The 19307-nt window shown below is 34.8% G+C and overlaps 1 protein-coding gene across 7 annotated transcripts in view; it reads right to left on the bottom strand.

The window, feature by feature from the left end:
* SOX5 (SRY-box transcription factor 5) overlaps window positions 1-19307 on the bottom strand; it is a 994587-nt gene that overhangs the window by 703247 nt on the left and 272033 nt on the right. Inside the window, exon 5 of one of the 7 annotated variants that reach the window (XM_082849630.1) lies at window positions 10960-11061. The exons of the other annotated variants lie outside the window; for them this stretch is intronic. The gene's annotated coding sequence lies outside the window, so the exon portion shown is untranslated. The remainder of the gene's footprint in view (window positions 1-10959; window positions 11062-19307) is intronic. 7 annotated transcript variants of the gene reach the window in all.

Raw genomic sequence — 19307 nt, forward strand, 5'->3', positions numbered from 1 at the left:
AAATAACAGGCCTTAGCTATTATCCTTATAAACCTAGTATTTAGGAAATTAACTTGGTTCATTCTTATCCTAATTTTTTATGGAGCTGATAAAATTTTAATGTTTGTCTAATTAACAGCCAAAAGCATACAAACATTGAACAACAGCAGTCTCGAACTGTATGTCAGAGATATGACTTAGAATAGCAGAAAGTTCTTTTATTCCCTCGCTCAATATTTAGATGACCCCTTTGAATTCCAAAAAACAAGTACTCTCTATATTTAATAAATTGTAATAAAATAGCTACCACATGTATTGCCTTGTCTCTTCAAGTCTGACAGTCTATATTATACTCTACATCTAAATTTGAGTGAAAGTTCCAGTCTACTTTAAGGAGAGATCCCAGTCCTTATGGAACTCCACTGGTCAAATCCTTTAAAAAGGAATCTACAAGGCATATATCCTATCGGAGCGCAATATATCTCAGCATCACAAACCCAGTTCTTCAAGGAAGTACTGCTAAAAAAAGAAGTACAGGTTTTTGTTTAATTTACCAACTTAAGTTTACTATTTGTTTCCCATTCTATAAATCTCAACATTACAAAATAACAAATCTCAACAGTGAGAAAAGGGGGGGAAAAAAGAAAACGTCTCCTATATATTCATAAAAATGAACACATTCCCGAGAAAATGGACTCATTTCTCTCATATCATAGAGGAAAAAAAATGGCTATGACAAATTCCAATTGTATCAGCTCTATGAAAAATTCGGAAGACAATGAAACATGTTAATTTCCTAAATTCCAGGCTTACGAGAATAAAAACAAAGACCTATGAAATTTTACCTCTAAGTATCTAAGCCAAAAACAATTGCTGTTACAATTTGCCACACTTGCCTTAGTTTTTACATAGAGAATGTTTTTGGTTTCACAGGTAATTGGTAACCTTGAGCACAGGTAACTTAAAATCACTGAATGAAAAGATTTGCTTTGGTGAATTAAAATGGAACAACTTCTCTAAAATAAAGGGGAAAAGGCCAAAAAAAGTTAAGGGGATTAATAGGCAAGTGTTTCATCTATTTTTGCATTTAATTTTATGTTATGAAAGCTTTAGGCATCTAAAAATATACCTCTTTTATTCTTGTAAGTCTGCAAGATTTGGCTTTTGGAACAGAAACAGTTTAGGTGGAGAGGGAATTGTTGAATTCTGTGTCTATGTTTAAAAAAAAGAAGGGTTGACCATAACCCGAGGCCCTCGCTCCTGCAGAGTGCCCGTTGTTATGAAAGCAAGGTGCTCCACACGATCTAATCATAGCACTAAACCTTGTTACAAGCCCTTTTACAGCTCCAATATCTGGGTTACATGGAAACACGCTGGAGAGCCTCCTTGTACTATGAAATAAATGTCATTCTGACTGGCATCCTCTCTTCCAGCAAGTAATTTCCCTCCGCTGATAAATCGATACAGCAAAAACAAATGAGAACGCACAATGGGCATAGTGAGGATTACATTTTTATTCATTTCAGAGCCCCTGCAGCCAAGTTTTTTAAGCACAATAGCAGAAAATGATGCACTTGAGCTAGGAAACAAGACAGATACATAGAGACACTGAGATAAGAAAAGAAAGACAAAAAAAGAAAAAAGGAAAGAAATGGGAACAAAGAGAGAGCCAGGAGACAGGAGGCAAGTGTGTCCCTACCAAGCAGTTCATACACAAACTTTTGTTTGCAAGTAAGATAATTATTTGAATTTGCGCCCAGCTCCTCATAGACAGGATTGGAGAAACACAGGTACACCTTTTTTTTTACTTCTTTATTCTGTAAGGTTGCAGGTAATTCAAAAAGGATCTAAGATCTTACCTTTCTTTAATTAGTTATTTATATCAACATAGGATCCACACATGAAAACTTATCTAGAAAACCCAGAACTAGAAATGGTAGAAAAGACATAATAGATCCTTATTCATCTCTGGAAGTCCCCAAGTCATTTGATTTTCATTGCCTTTAAGGCAAAGATGGGAAGGGCAAAACGAAAGAGAAGCAAGAATACAGTGTCTATTCATAAGAGGAATGGGAAATTCCCATATGGATATCTTTTAAGATTGACTTAATAAGTCCCAAAATAATTGAATGGGTTATCATATAAAAGGAATGTGCTGCACGTTTTAAAGTAAAAATTTGAAGATATTTTGTCTTTGGAAGGGAAAATAAAAAGACTATCTCAGGGCTTCCCTGGTGGCACAGTGGTTAAGAATCTGCCTGCCAATGCAGGGGGACACGGGTTCGAGCCCTGGTCCGGGAAGATCCCATGTGCCGCAGAGCAACAAGCCTGTGCACCGCAACTACTGAGCCCACGTGCCTGGAGCCCGTGCTCTGCAACAAAAGAAGCCACCGCTATGAGAAACCCGCACACCGCAATGAAGCGTAGCCCCTGCTCGCCGTAACTAGAGAAAAGCCCATGCAAGCAACGAAGACCCAATGCAGCCAAAAATAAATACATACATTTATATATATAAAAAAAGGCTATTTCATAAAACCTTAATAACCCCATATTTCCTATGAAGAGACAGTATTATATTTTCTGTTATTTATCATGGTATTTAATCCTTCCTAAGGCAATGGAAGTAAAAATGAGGGGATTATAAAGCCCTAATAAAGCTTTATAGAGGATGTGCTATTGTAATCCTTAAACTCAAAGTTAGTTCTTGGGCAAGTTACTCAACCATCTGTGCCATAACCTCCTCATCTATAAAAATAGGGATGACGGAAAAAGTAACTACCTCAGGGTATTTGAGAGAATTAAATTTGTTAGTGTAAGTAAAATGCTTAAACAGCTCCTGACTCAGAGTTCATGCCACATAAGTATGACCAACACCGTCATCATCATCCACTGCTTCCCAAGCTACAGTTAGTTATTTGGGTGTTGTCAACATTTTCTATTTGACCTATAGGGTAACAATGTATCCATAAAACACATTCTTGGTGCCACTGCACAATACTGAACTAGATGGACTAAGGGTCTCATCTAGCCACAGTTTTTAAATATTCTTAACCGTTTTGTGATGTCCCAGAGTCGGTACACTCTCTTGGAAGAGCAAGTTAGCAAATGTATCACTATATCCAATCCATTAGTATTCTTTTAATTTTTTTCTTTAACTACTAACGTCTAAAAGATAATGTATATTTTTGCTCAAAGTATATATATAACTAATATTTCCTACTATCTTTCCAATGATAATTCTAAGTCAGGATGTAATATATTATACTCAATGTTAATGTGATCTTTCTCCTTTGGGCTTTAATTTGATTGCTCTTCCTTCTATTAAGTGCTTTCATTAGTGTATAACTCCTCAGTTATTCATTACTGTACTCCACTGGTCCAACCATGTTACTCTTTAAGAAGAGGTAAGAAACAGAGGAATAGATCACACTGGTTCTTCGTCCGTATCAAAGACTTCAATAACAAATGAAGAGAAACAAGAAAAGAAAGCAAGGCAAAAAGAATGGAGGTGGGTTCTCCTGGCCTCTGCCATTCTTCCTCTCGTACACCGTCAATAAACACAGGTGTTTACAGGCTTAAATCAGTGTCTCTCAATATTTTTTTCATTATCATCCTCCCCAGTGAACCTTTTTATAATTTTTCCCTTAAAGTCCCCCTGTGAAATTTTAAAATACCAGATATACTGTATATTTACTGTATATGTATCTGTGCTTTGTGCATCCAAAGGATAAGCTTTTCTACCTCCTAAAAACCAAGTTTTGCCCTTTTAGTGGCAATATCATCTTGAGAATTCATGGACTAATTATTTTTATGAAAACAGCTTTGCACTTAGCACACTGGGTCCCAGGTACCTGTAGAAGGTGAGTTGAAATTCAGTTAGAGTTGTGTGTTTGTGTTTTGTTTTGAGCAAACCTTTAAGTACTAATCCATGGCTGTATAATTTATCTTACCCCAAATCCAAAACAGTACTTTGTGGGTGGAAGCTCTATGGTAGTTTGTGAAAGATGTCTTAGAAGCTACAAAGCAGTTTAAGGACAAGAAGTAAGGGGGATGGAGAGTACAGTGGAATTGTTTCCAATTAAAGCAGCTAGGGAATTAGGTAGGTGGAATGTAATTATCTACATTGGAGTTTGGCCAGGCTTCTGGGCTCTTTTGGGGGAAAAAAAAAAAAAAAAAAGCTCTGTGATCTTTAATGAATAGAGAGGTAGGTCCAAGTTTAACATCTTATCCAAAAAATGAAATAAGATTTCTACATCTCATCCAAAAAAAATGAAATAAGATTTCTAAGTCCTTCTTTCCCAGAACATAAGTGGCATTCTTCTTTAACAAACGTGAAACTGCTTATACGTCCCATACTTCAATTTGAAATAATTATTTCACAAGGCAATGACCTTGGAAATGGGAGTGTTGAAGAAGAGACAGTAAAATGGCTGCAGCAGTCAAGGAAAGAAGAGGCACAATTTATAGCAAATAAACGTCAAACCTGCAGCATTCTGAGATACAAGTGTTCGCTAAGTCATAGCAACAGCTATCTAAAAGTGAACGTGGCATCAGCGTATGTTTTCTTGGTTACCTGAAGAAGTAATTCTTAAAGCAGGTTAGTTTTGCTCAAAGTGTACAAACGCTTCCCCAATGACTGGGCCGCCAAGGCAGCGTAATGAAAACTGATATCCTTTGCAAACTCAGGAAGCCCGAGACATGTGCACAATAAATGTAAGCAGACATTATATCCTTCATAATCAGGGCAGAATGAAGATGTGAACTGAATAAATGCTTGAGAAAAATCATAGCTTCTATTAGATGCAAAGATTGAAATGTTAGACACCTTTTAGCTCAACTTTCATTTAATTTACGGCTTTCCTTTCTGGAGTCTGAAGGGAGTGAAGAATTCTCTAATTTTTTTCCCCTTTCATGACTTGACCACAAAGATGAAATCGGGGTACTTTAATTACCATTCAGAGCCAAAGTCTTGCCCTTTGATATGGAAATCCCACCTCTGCGACCGCCTTTTCCCGGCCCTTCTCCTCCCAGTTGCCCACCAGGAATTTTAAGTAGCTTTGTCACCAGCTGATGCTGCAAGCTAAACTGTAGCTCTCTCCTGTTAAAGTTTTGTTTGAGTTACACTATGTTTCTTTCACCAAATTGGAAGAGCTGAAAGCAAGGAGGGAGGGGAGAGAGTAAAAAAGCAGAGAGAGGGAGAGAGCATGAATGAGAATATGACTGACTTGATCCATTAGAGTTGCTGAATTATAGTTTCTACCCTGTGAGCATGAAGTGTGGCCCATCCTGCACAAAGCCTCTCACTTTAAACACACACACAGAGCACACACCAATGAAAGCTGCCATGTACAGCTACCCCGTTATTGTCATCTGCCTGCTGCATGACTCCCGGCTTTGCTATAATTATTAATTGCACTTGTCAACTGTCATTAATTCCTCTTTAGCATCCCTGCCTTTGAGTAATTAGACAGAACAGCCTCACTGAGCTCATTGTTTAGAGTCCCTTGAAAGAGCCCACTGGGCTTTCCGTGGAGAAAACCATCAGCAGTACAGCAGAGCACTTCTCTGTTAACCCTTTGGAAGTGTGAAGAGAAGGGAAAGGGCTTTCATAAGTATGGGTGGCCGGCTTTGCTTTGTGGGTACAGAAAGTCATGGTCAGCTACCTTATACCTGGAACCATAGTCTAATTACTTCTTTCCTGCAGAGAAGGGTATTCAAGTTAATTAAAAAGTCAGAGAAAGTCCTTAGGAAAAACAAAATTTCCAAATCAGCATCTTTGAGTTTTTAATCATTTTCTCATTTGATCTTGTGCTTTGCATTTTTGGAGAAACCATGTTTCTCAAAATAATAATTTCCTATGTTTATTATATACATTTACATACACTACATATATATGTATACATAAATGATACACCAAGTTTTTCCGGGTGACTTTTGGTTTCTCTATGTTATAATTTAGATTCTAAATTTTAGATTGACAGGATTGAAGCTCCAGTATTTATTTAGTCCTTTTTCCAGCTTCCCACACAAGGAGTCAGGTGACAGTGCTTTTAATTGTACAACCGGTGGCTCTGAATATATTTTTAAATTTTATTTTTAAAGCCCATGGCCTCTAAAAGTTCCCTGAATTTAGCCAGACTCAGCTGATAAAAGGAAAATGGGCTGTACGGTTTACATTTGAGTAGTAACTATAAATGAGAATTACTATGTTAGCATTTTATAACGCGTAAGAAAGCACTTTAAAAACTGTAAAGTGCTATAAAACATCATATTAGCATTTTATCATTATTGGCTTATAAAACTAAACTCCTTTGACACTGTTAAATATATTTGTAGCTTTAACTTCTTCAGCAGTCAAAAATAAGTTGAGAATGAGGATTTAGCCATTTTCCAATAATAACACTGTTAATAATATCAAAATAGTTACATATTATTTGCTTAAGCAAATACTAGAAATATTAAACACATAGAAAGGTTAAACCAATATTAGAAAATGTCTAAACAGTAAAGTTTCTTGAACTAGCTGTTCCACTGAAAAGAAAAATCATAAGAATTTCTCTTAAAAAAATTAAGATCTATGGAGTTTTGTAAAATAACTAAAGTAAATTTGATCACTAGAGATCATTAGAGCTACTTCTTATATTATCTTAGCTACAATGTTTCTTTCAGATACTAGGTGAGTGCTTGTTAGCAGTAACACCATTTATTGAAGTCTAGATATGTGCTCTATGTACTTTATACACCAATCCATTTAATGCTCAAATCTCTACGAAATAGGTACTATTATCTCAATTTTAGAGATGGAAAAACTGAGCAACAAGAAATTGAGGAAGTTGTTCAGGATCTCACTGCTAGTTAATAGCAGTCAAGGACTGCTGAGCCCAAAAGCTCCACTCTTAACCACTCTTCTAGCCCACCTCTCCAGGAGTTAAGACACTATCTTATCTAGGTTTCCATTCAACAGGTAATGGATCTAGATTTCTAGTAGTCTTTCTTAAATAGCAAATTTTATCAAAATATCTGAAATATTTGTCATAAAATTACGATATAAAAGTGTGCTGGACACCTTAGGGACTTGGCATCCCATACATTCCAAGTGAAAACGTGTGTGTGTGTGTGTGTGTGTGTGTGTGTGTGTGTGTGTAGAGGGGGGGAGGGAGAGAGAGACAGAGAGAGAGACAGAGAGAGAGACAGAGAGAGACAATAAGTTTCACAATTGTTAGGGATTACTCTAGCTATCCTTGGGCACTATTACTATTGTGTGTAAATGCCAGGTTAACACAAAAAATCCACTTTGATTTATATAATTATACATATATAATACACACATATAAATAGGCACATATATTGAACTATTAGCATAGTTCAATGCATTGTTTATTATTTACTGTATACCTAGTCTGTGCTAAAAAGTATATAAGGCACTGAGTGAAATAGAAAAGTATAAATTATTATTTCTAACTAAAATTATTTCTAACTAAAATGGGTTTTCAGACTTACCGAAGAGACAGATCTCGAGAACCACATAATTAACATACTACAAAGTGCTAAGTGGAATACAATCAATGAAATTGATTAAATGAAAGAGCTATGATCAATAACAAGCCGTTACTGGGAGGGAAAATATGACTTGTTAAAAGGAAAAACTTTCTTTCTAAGTAACAGAGGTGTCAAACAATGAATCTGACTGATTTGAAAAGTAATGAAATACACATCATTAAAAACATTCAAATTTGATGATGATCTATAAATAATGATACAAAAGAATTTCTGCAATGGTTATGAAGTTGAACCAGCCTAAATACTGTCTAGTGTCATCTTGCATGCCTTAGATTCCATAATTCTATAAAATAAGTTTTTAGCAAGGTGGGGAGACTTTATTTTGCTTGTTCTTTACAGCGAACTCATCTTGAAGAAGTTTGGCATTAAATTCGACTTTAAAGATGAATTGGAGGTTAAAAAGTGAGATGAGAGTAAAAAAAAGAAAGAAAGAAAGAAAAATCCAAGTAGAATCACAGGTGCAAAGATAGAGAAATAGAAATAATAAACACTTAGGGGAAAGACAACTTGAAAAGACCTACCTCGCTGACACAAACAGTAACTTGGGAGAGTAGGGGTGGCAAGGGTAGTGTGACGGGGAGTGGGTAGGAAGTGACAGAGAAAAAGCTGTCTCAGCAGAAAGGAGGTAAACTCCAAAGGCATCAAGAGGTTTTCTTCGTTGATTCAATGATAAGAGATGGGGTTGCCTGAGGAGAAAGAGCATGATGGATGAAAGGTAACTCAGGAGACAGCTTGAGTTTGGTACTGCGTTGTATGGGGATAGAAATTTGGTTTTCACTATTAATTGTGAACTCAGGCAAATTACTTGACCTCCCTCTCACTCAGTATCCATATTGTTAATGAGGGTCAAAGAGTTAATCCATGGAAAGCATTAAGCATTGAAAAGTGTCAGCACATGTGAGTACTCAATAAATGTTAACTATGATTATTATTACAATACACTTACTGCTAACCAATATGTTTTAATTCATGTCTAATTGGTATAAAAATTATGTTGAAGGGGAGAAGAGATGATTTAGGGTGGTATCCTTTTCTAACAGAGCTGCTCCAAAGTAGAACGAACTTTCTTGGGACGCATTAAATTTTTCTTTTAATTTAAAGTATCTACAATGAGGAGGGGGAATTATCTATCATATTGTTGTAAAGAGGTTTTCCGCAATGAATGGTACGGTGGATCACATGCTTCTTAGCTCCTTTCTCTTTCTAAAGTGCTGGAGTTCTAACTGATGATAAATCTAGAAAGTTAATAAGGAGTCCATATTTTCAGTCTTTGGAGAGAAATTAAATTTAGGTAATAACTTCCCTCAACTTTGGGTTCATTAAATAGTATACTATTAAGAGTATAAGCTCTAGAACAAGACTGTCTAGATTCAGATACAGATGGCATCTTTTAATTCTCTTGTGTAAGCTTGAGCAAGACTTGAAAATGTTTTCGTGCCTCTGTTTCCCCAAATGCAAAATTGAGATAGTAATAAAACTTACCTCATAGAATTGTTCTGAGAGCTGAATAAGCTGAAACACGTAAAATGCTTATAAAGTGCTTATGAGTGTTCAACATATGTTAGCTATATTCTTGTCAGATTTAAAATAGAGACTGTGACAAAACAGGAAATACTACATTTTAGAGAAAAAGATTAACTGCAGTATATCTAAAGCAAGAGTACAATTTTAACTCTCTTTTTATACTTTTACTATTCACCCTCTATAAGGCTTAAATCAATAAGACTAAAATTTTTGGAAGAAAAGTTAGCTGAAGGGTATCCTTTATAACTTAGTTATAACGAAATAAATGGGGATGTAATGTACAGAATGGTGACTATAGTTTACACATAATTCTGTACTGTATATTTGAAAGTTGCTAAGAGTAGATCTTAAAAGTCCTCATCACAAGAAAAAAAAATGTAACTACATATGGGGATGGATGTTAACTAGGCTTATTGTGGTGATCATTTCACAATATATAAAAATATTGAATCATTTTGCTGTACATTTGAAACTAATATAATGTTACATGTCAATTTATACCTCAATTTTTAAAAAAATACATACTCAATACAATGACAATATCTACTTATTATAATACCATGCTTAACAGAAAAAAAGAAAAGAAAGAAAAGAAAAGAAAGAGAGAAAAGAAAAGAAAAGAAAAGAAATAAGAAAAAACTTAGCTGGTGGACTCAGGCTAAACAGTTTGGTAGTACGTAAGCCGTAAGGCTCTATAGTGAAGTATCATTAAAACAAATTTGTATTAATCAGACTTGCCATGGTTACCAACACCTACTCTCATTAAATGCATTTATACAGTTTCTATTGGGGAATTTATATTACATTTTATTTTTGGTCTTTTGAATGCCCCCATTTCCCCCTCCCCCCAAATCCATACCATACCACATACCAGAGAAAGCTTTGTTGTAGTGGACAAAGCATACTAAATATTGACATTTTTCTTACGGAAGAAAAAAAACAATGGAATCTTATTATTTATCAAATTAGATAAGATTATGCATAAGCTCCTCAGATTGAGTTAAACAATCTGAAATTTACAGACTGATTATGTCACTACTGCCTTAATATTTCTGAGCCAAATTGAACCACACAGTTTTTCTCTGAACCTTTGCTCATGCTTGTCTCAAGCTCTCCTCGTTTCCACCACTCAAGGCCCACCTCAAATATTACTGTATTTGCTATGCCTTTTGGGATTCTCACTTCTTGTCCACAGCGTGTCCCTCCTTCATTTCCTGCCCATGAAACTTCTTCCTTCTCTGATACATGAAATATAACAGAGAATATCAGTTAAAAGTATATGAGACGGTGGAAGTAAAAACAAAAAGAAGGGCACAATTATGGTAAATACATTCCATCAATGTCTATACCTTTGGCTAGGCAGATTCCAAACTTGGCACTAAGTTTTTTAGTAGTGAATGACTAAAGGAACACTGGTCAGTTACACAATACACAGGCATCATTAGATAAATATAGTCTAATAACTATAGTCACCATGCTGTATCAATACATTATATCCCCATGATGTATTTATTTTATAAGTTAATATCTTTGGACCCCCCCCTTCAGCTGACATTTCTACTAAAAAATTTAGTCACATTGATTTAAGCATTAAAGAGGATGAACAGTAAAAGTATAAAAAGAGTTTTAAAATGTATTCATGCTTTAGATATACAGCACCTACTTTTTTCTATAAATAAATAAATATTATATATCAGGAGCATTATCTGATAAGAGGAGTCAGAATTTTCTCCCAAGTAGTCTTATAGAATGGATATGCCAGGTTGCAGTGAAATACTTCTGCAATACAATTCTTGGTAGGCATAATGAGTTTTATGGGGCTCTCTCTCTCTTACAGCAGCCCTCAATCAGGGCCAATGACACCACATTAAAGCATAGGTCATAAAAGTCGCTTACTTGGGGTCTTCAGAAGGCAAGGACACAGCTCTGCATCCCTGGCTTAGTTCAGAGGTGGATTTCAGGGCATCTCAAAAGAAATGCATATCCCTCAAACCATATCTGCAAAATATCATTTGTCACCATTGGGTTTCTCCTAGACATTGCGGGGCAACAAATTTGAAATTGTTGTTTCTGAAAGAAGTGGAGTTCAGGTTCTCTACGTAGCCAAACGTTAAAGTAAACGCCTACGATTAAACTACTGGCAAGCTGACCTCATCTTGAGAACATCGGCATGTATACCAAAGACAGCATTCAGAAGCGAAGTACTCAGAAGTGAGCTATGTATCTTGGCATTCTGCCTTTCACCAGAGGGACTCATGTACTTTTGCCACACTCACCCCCAACTACACCCCAGTACTTTACCACAGTTTTTAGACGCAGGATCCCATTTTACGTATTGTTGCATCCTCTGCAACAACCAGCACCGTGCTTTGCACGTTGATGGTATAACTGCTACACAGAGATGCCTTCTGCCTCCTTCTTTTCCAACCAACTCTTGACACAACTTCTACAAAATACTGGAGTGGAAAGATGGGAGGCACATCCCAAATGGGTCTGCCAACAACAGACTTGGTGCGTATCACACATCACCTCCAAAATGCCTCATGAAGTAAATTACCAAAAAGAAGACGAACCAATATAGAATGTGTTGAACCATATTTCTGTGCATTTTGAGTAATTTTGTTCAAGGAGAGTTGAAGCAGATGGTTAAAAATCAAGAAAATAGATTAAAACCCTAGTTAATGAATGTCTTGGAGATGGCTGTGCAAGTATTTAGTATATGTTTAACTAAGACAAGCTTGCTGAGCAACATTTATCTATGTAGTATTCTTAACTTTCTCAGGACTACTGTTTCAAACCAGAGCTTCCTCAAAGAAATTTTAAATCAGATTTCACCTCTGGTCACATTCCTGCACACTTATACTTTCTAGTAGTTACACAGCCTTAACCCTCCTGAAGTTTTAGATTGTAATTCCAAGAGTTATTAGGTTGGAAAACCGCTTCTGGGCAAATGATGTTATTCAAAAAAATTTTTATACCAGAAATAATAGTTGGATTGTTTCTGCCTCACAGATAGTCTTGAGGTCTGATTTTTCATGTAATTTGGGTATTCTGACATAAAAGTTTCTTGCTCTTAAATAATAATACCCTTAAAACAGAAGAGAGAGATGAGGGGATAAATATAATAAATACAATAGTTTGCTAAACAAATACAAAGGTTAAAATTAGCTTTGACCTTCCTTTTCTGTTTAGTTTACCTATCCTTCTGTATTCCAATGGCATTACATAAATACTTTAATATTTGCTATTTAAGGGTCTATCAAAATCTTGAGTTCTGTTAAGTCTCAATAAGTGTTACTCCTTTCTAAAATTGCTAGTCTTAATGGATACATTTTCTTTTCAAAACGTATTATTTACTGTTGAAAAGTTATTCCTATTCCTAAAATTAAAATATTTGTTTATGTTTTTTAATATCAGTACAGATAGAATTTAAAAATAGAATCAATGGTCACACACCAAATTTCATGTATCCATCAGAGGTATGTTGGACAGTGGAAGAACACAGAATTCATTTTGTGAAATAATTTTTTTAATCCAAAAAGATGAGTTCATTTGAACAATCTATCAAGTATATTTTACTTTATTTTAATAAATTGCTTCATCTTCTGGATCATTTTATGGTAATAATCACTTTTTTTTTTTTTTTTTTTTTTTTTTGTGGTACGCGGGCCTCTCACTGCTGTGGTCTCTCCCGTTGCGGAGCACAGGCTCCGGACGCACAGGCTCAGCGGCCATGGCTAACGGGCCCAGACGCTCCGCGTCATGTGGGATCTTCCCGGACCGGGGCACGAACCTGTGTCCTCTGCATCGGCAGGGACTCTCAACCACTGAGCCACCAGGGAAGCCCCAATAATCACTTTTTATTGAGCGATTTGGTTATGAAAGTGAGAATAAAAAAAGGGAGAAATGCAGGAGAACTTTTTAAAAATCCAACTGCAGTTACATCTGTGAATTCATAGACATGAATTATGCTCACAACAATGAGGTAACTGCTTCATTTTTTAAAAAGGGACTATGAAAATGCTAGGTGAGCGGTAGAAGAATTTAAGGATGGTTTTCAAAAGTGAATATCTTAATAAGAAATGATACTTTTTGTCCATTATACACAAGCCAGAAATAATTTTCCAAGTATTCTAAAACTCTTATTTCTGGGTTACTGTTCTCAGTGACAGTGGGACCAAGTGGAATTCAAACGAAGGCAAACGTTGTCACAACATGAAGAACTGTCCAATGACCTGACACAGATCAACTCTGAAGCAGTACAACCCCAAATCTACCACTGGGATTTTCTGAGTAAGTCCCAGATAAACTTGTTGGCAGTGTTATAGCGTATTATCCTGGCCAAGTAGACTTTAATGTACTGAAAATTCTGCAAAACATTGTGGTCTTCCTAAATTTTTTTCCAATTAAAAAATTAGAATAAAGAATTTATAGATATGTTTATATAGCAATCCATGTATACAGAAATGCTACTATTAGAAAAACATTTATGGATTACTAATGCAATCTCTATCAAAATTCCAATGGCCATTTTTCACAGAAATAGAAAAAACAATCCTAAAATTTGTATGGAACCACAAACAAACCCAAACAGCCAAAGCAATCATGAGACAGAAAAACAAAGCTGGAGGTATCACACTTCCTGATTTCAAACTAGTATAGTACTACAAAGCTATAATAATCAAAACAGTATGGTACTGGCATAAAATGGAACAGAATTGAGGGCCCAGAAATGGAAAAAAGATAGTCTCTTTATAAATGATGTCAGGAAAACTGAATAACCACGTGCAGGAAAACAAACTTGGACCCCTATCTTACAACCACTCACAAAAATTAACTTGAAATGGATAATAACAGATTTGAACATAAGACCCCAAACTGTAAAACTAGAAGAAAACATAGGAGAAAATCTCCTTGATGTATGGATTACTATACTTATGTTTTTAGTTTAAAAAATAGTACGTATTTTTTCTTAAAATGAAAGTAAGATGTATTTCTTAAAGAAAGGTATCTAATACATGCAATTAAAAAGGTGAAGATTTTTAAAAATCAGATGTCATCCTGTAATCTAGCTTTTGAGCATTTTATTTTTTTATTTTAGCATATATTCTGTCAGTATTTTTGTCCTATGCATGATATACACCTCTGTGTGTGTGTTCAGGCACGGACACCCACATATCCATTCAACAAATATTTCTTGAATATTTATGATGGTTCTGCTTTCTCATGTCATTCCAACATTTTTACATGAAATTAATATTCTATCATACACAAACACCATAACATTTTTTAATGCAGAGCCCATTTTTGTAACAAAATCATATTTTTATTATTATTATTTTGTGTGTGTGTGTGTGTGTGTGTTGTGTGTGTGTGTGGTACGCAGGCCTCTCACTGTTGTGGCCTCTCCCATTGCGGAGCACAGGCTCCAGATGCGCAGGCCGAGCAGCCATGGCTCACGGGCCCAGCCGCTCTGCGGCATGTGGGATCCTCCTGGACCGGGGCACAAACCCGTGTCCCCCTCATCAGCAGGCAGACTCTCAACCACTGCGCCACCAGGGAAGCCCCAAAATCATATTTTTATTTTAAATTTTGTGTTACTACACACATTACATATATGTAATATTACATAACTTACTAGAAGCACACGCATCAACATTAACAAATTTTAATGTCTACTGTATGAACTGAATCTTTGGTGCAGCAATACAATGGACACTTCTAGCCTCAGTAAATGAGAGGCCTCATCTCACTGCAATCTCTTCAGCATTGGTTATTGTGCATTTTTAATCTTTGCCAATTTGCTAAATGAACTAGGTTCTCACGATTAATTTGCGTGTCTCGAATTATTACAAAAAAACATTTTATATGTTTAGTCCCCATCTCATTTCCTCCTTTTAACTGAATATTCAAATTATATCTCTATTTTTCCCTTAATTTGTAAGTAGTTGATATTTTAATTTCATAATTAACATATGAAATTGCCAACAGTCAGTTTTAACAAAAATGGCAACTTATTGTATATCATTAAACCCAATATATTGTAAATACATTTCCCAGCTCCTCATTTGTTTGTCAGTTCTATCATTTAAGATGCAAAGAAGATTTTACAATTTTGTGATCAAATCTAGCAAAATTTTTCCTTTGTGATTTCTGCCTTTGGTGTAATGCTGAAAAATAACTTCCCTCCACTTATATAAATACTCACCCTCACTTATATAAATACTTCCCTCCACTTATATAAATACTCACCAACACTCTCTCTTAATACTCTAGAGTTTCTTTTATTAAGAATTTAAAACTTTAATCCTCCTAGAATTTATATTGGCAACGGTATAGAAATTTAACTTTTTTCTAAATACTTAGAAAAGTGTTCATTCCTTTCACACGGATTTAATATGCCTAAAATGACACTGTATCAAAAAGCTTTACCATATTAAGAGGGAATGAAATTTCCTAATTACAGTTCAAACATCATATTTATATTATGTCATTTCATTTCATATTATAAAGCACCAATTATTCACTGTAAAGTATCAACTGTTTTCTAAATTCTCTAAAAGATGAATAGATATATGTATAAGTAAAGAAAATTAAAAATTATGGTTCCTAATTACTTTAAAAATTAGGAAATATTTATTACATTTTATAAAGAATCTCAGCAGTTCAACTTCACTAATTTATGCAAAATGTATTTTCATTTACAGAATGTGACCGTGGGCAAGACTTCTTCCATTGAGAAGATATATAACCTAATTATGCAAAAAGTTCTACGGAGACTGTTTGGGTTCAAGGTTTTTTTCTCAAATTAAATTATTATTGTTAGAACTGCTTCTTTGTTGCTTAGTATTCTAAAGAAAGACACAAAAATAAGCAATTGCCTGCTCACATACATTATTTTAAAGCCTTTTGGTCAACAGTTCATGCATTATTTTATTTGGAAGGAAAAATCCTCTTTATTACAAACAACTGCTGAATAAGAGAACAATGTTCAAGCAGTTGTTCTTAAAGGATTAAAACATATTATTATCATCTGACTTTTAAATAAAAGTAATAGAACTCTAATTTTTCTATGATTTTTTAAATGAATCTCTCTCGTTATTCTTTATCAATCAAGAAGCTAAGAGCCATAGCCCAGAGGAATTCTACAATACATAAACCATTATTTTCTTCCAGGCTAGTGTTTTAGGTCTCCTTCAAGTGGATCAGCATTGGCTACTCAAGTAGCAGTATCTCGTTCCGAGACCAGTACAATGGAGCATCTCTACAATGACTGCATTATGTTACTTAAGCTGATGTACATTTTGAAATGAACTCTGCAATTCAAATTGTGCTAATAAAATTCCCCCAGTGCATTATATGTACATACACTTGAAACACCCAGAAAATAAGCTTAATAACTTTATGTTAAACTATTCAGATGGAGATTAGATATTTGTAGGTAGAGCATAAAGGCAATCAAGCATAGTCAGGCATTTAAACAAATAATTTTGAGTTGAGAAGAAATTATGAATATAGTGCTATTATATTTAAATATGCATGGTGTTTTTACTTGTAAGGTTAACTTGAGAAAACTAAGCTGAAAGTATATCGAAAAAGGAGTCTTATTCAAGAGATTGAGGTGCAACAATAACAGATGATCTACAATGAGTTATAAATGGTTATGAAAGAATGAGATATAGAAATTTTAACTATTCAGGAAATATAAGATCACATAATGAGTTATTAATTAAGAAATGAGGGATTCAAATCAAAGACTGTACTTTCAGGAATGGATTATACCATATGTTAGTAAAGAACTGTGGATTAAGCTATAGAGCATGGATGGTTAGTTGTACAGGTAAGTAGCATCACAAACCCATTATCTGTATTTACTGTGAAATCACTGCCTTCTTTTTCTGTTTTTTTTTTTTTTTTCTAATAATAACCAGGGTTTTGATTTCAGAGAGTCACTGGATTTTGCCATGGCCTTTCAGTCTGGTTAATTATTATGTGTTCAGAGTAATGCACATTTTTATCCACAGGTGGCAGACCTTTTTTAAATCAACTTCAATCATATTCAGTATTTTGTTTTGGTGGTTTTTTTTTTTTTTTCTTAAACTGCCACCCACATTAAAATGTAAGAGTGTGCTGCTTGGAGTTCTCATTAATGCTGCACAATTTAGATGATAGATTTGTCAACATAGTGGCTCATTCTCAAAGGCCACTGAACCCTGTTGGGATAAATGCCTTAAAAATTGTATATTGCAGAGTAATCTTTAATTATAAAGAACTCACTTGACAATTTACAATATATTGGGATTATTCTCCTTTTGCAAGCAGTAAAGAGTTTTACTCTTTAGATAAGGTTGACTGAGGAAAAAAAAAGAAGTGATTGGATTTGACAAATAGTTAAAGCAAAGAGCTTGCTTATTTGCAAGTAAAAGAGAGGTGACCAAAAGGCGTGTACAAATAACAACCACTTAGGTTCACAAATAATTAACTGGCTAAATGGTTAAAGCAAATAATTATAAATGCAGTGACATTTTAAAAGAATGTTAACACAGAAAGAGATAAGCAAAACAAAAATAACTGCCCCAGTGGTATAACTAACCACTATCCTCAATTTACCTCTGTAAAATCTTGAATTTGCAAACCTATGTGAAGTACTTATTTTTGTTGTGTTATTTTTGGTCAGTGCAGTATAAAATCTGACATCCAACTAAGCCTTTTTGTGGGTATTGATATGTGCAAAGAATGCTTTAACATGGCAATGCATTTCAATTCATATATAAATAAAATATTTATAACTTTATAGTTCTCAAAACATTTTACTGCTATTCCATCTAATGGCAATGCCTGATAGCCTTTATTACATTTCTTAGAAAAAGAACACTGGAAAGAATAAATGCTTATTTTACTACCCTATTAGTCTTCATTTCCAAAGTGGGAAATTCTTTACAAGCATCTTAAATTATTTTACCTAATTTTGAAAGATGTATCAGTTTAATTTACACTATTTGCAATCATATTTCGCCCTCATGAAACATAATACACCCTTAAAGAAATAAATAAAACTTATCATAACTATTTGCTGTACTATTTTAACACTTATTTTGAATATATCTACACAATGTGTACACTTAAGCAAATGGTAAGAAAGCACACACCCATGTAACCACCAGCAGGGCATTAGTGTCACTCTCCCTTGGGCCAGAAGTGCTCCCTGACCCAAATTCTCCCTCCTTCAGCTCAGCCTCTTTCTTCATTCCTAGAGATCAGCACTCTCTGGCACCTATAGTAATGTTTCCTTGCTTTTCTTTATAGTTTTACCATCTATAATGCATCTCTGAAAAACATAATTGTTTGCCTGGAATCATCCTGCATGTATTCTTATGTCTTTGCTTTTCTCCGTTTAATATCAAGTAGATCACTAAAAGTCTTCCACTTCATTATTTCATTTCATTGTATGACTATTCTACCACTGTCCATAGTGTGGACGATAACTGAATTATTTCCAATTTTTGGCAAATACAAGTATTTCTCCTGTGAACATTCTTGTACATATCTCCTGATACATGGATGCCCATATTTTGATGGGATATATACATATATGCATAGGATTGCTATGCTTAAGTAGGGGCTATAAATTTTAACTTTACTATATCTAAAAGTAGTTGTTCCAATTTCTGTTCTGACCAGCACTGTATGAATGTTGCTGTTGTTCTGCATCCTTGTCATTACTTTGACCTGCTAGCCATTTTAGTTTTCCCCATTCTGAAGTATGTGTAGTGGGATCTCATTGTGTAATTATTCTGTATTTCCTTGACTATTACTGAGATTAAGCATTTTTTCATATGTTTTGACATTTGGACATATTATTGGCCATTTGGATTTCTTCTTTTGCCCATTTTTCTATTGGGTTGTGTGAAGTTTTACATTGATTTGTAGTTTTAAAAAATCTATTCTGGATATCACCTTTGTCAATGATGCTTTGAAAATTTATTCTGCCACTCCATATACTGTCTTTTCACTCTCTTTATGGTTTCCTTTGATAAACAATAAAATGATGCAGAACCTAATGTAAATGACGAACTCTTTGGTGATAATGACATGTCAGTTAAAAGTTGTAAAAAATGTACCACTCTTGTGGGGGATGTTGATATTGGGGGAGGCTGTGCATGCGTGCGTGGGTGCGTGTGTGTGTGTGTGTGTGTGTGTGTGTGTGTGTGTGTGTGTAGGGAGTGGGGGGAAGTGGTACATGG

Source organism: Leucopleurus acutus (genome assembly GCF_964270905.1).
Source record: "Leucopleurus acutus genome assembly, chromosome: 11".
Classification (NCBI taxonomy): Eukaryota; Metazoa; Chordata; class Mammalia; order Artiodactyla; family Delphinidae; genus Leucopleurus; species Leucopleurus acutus.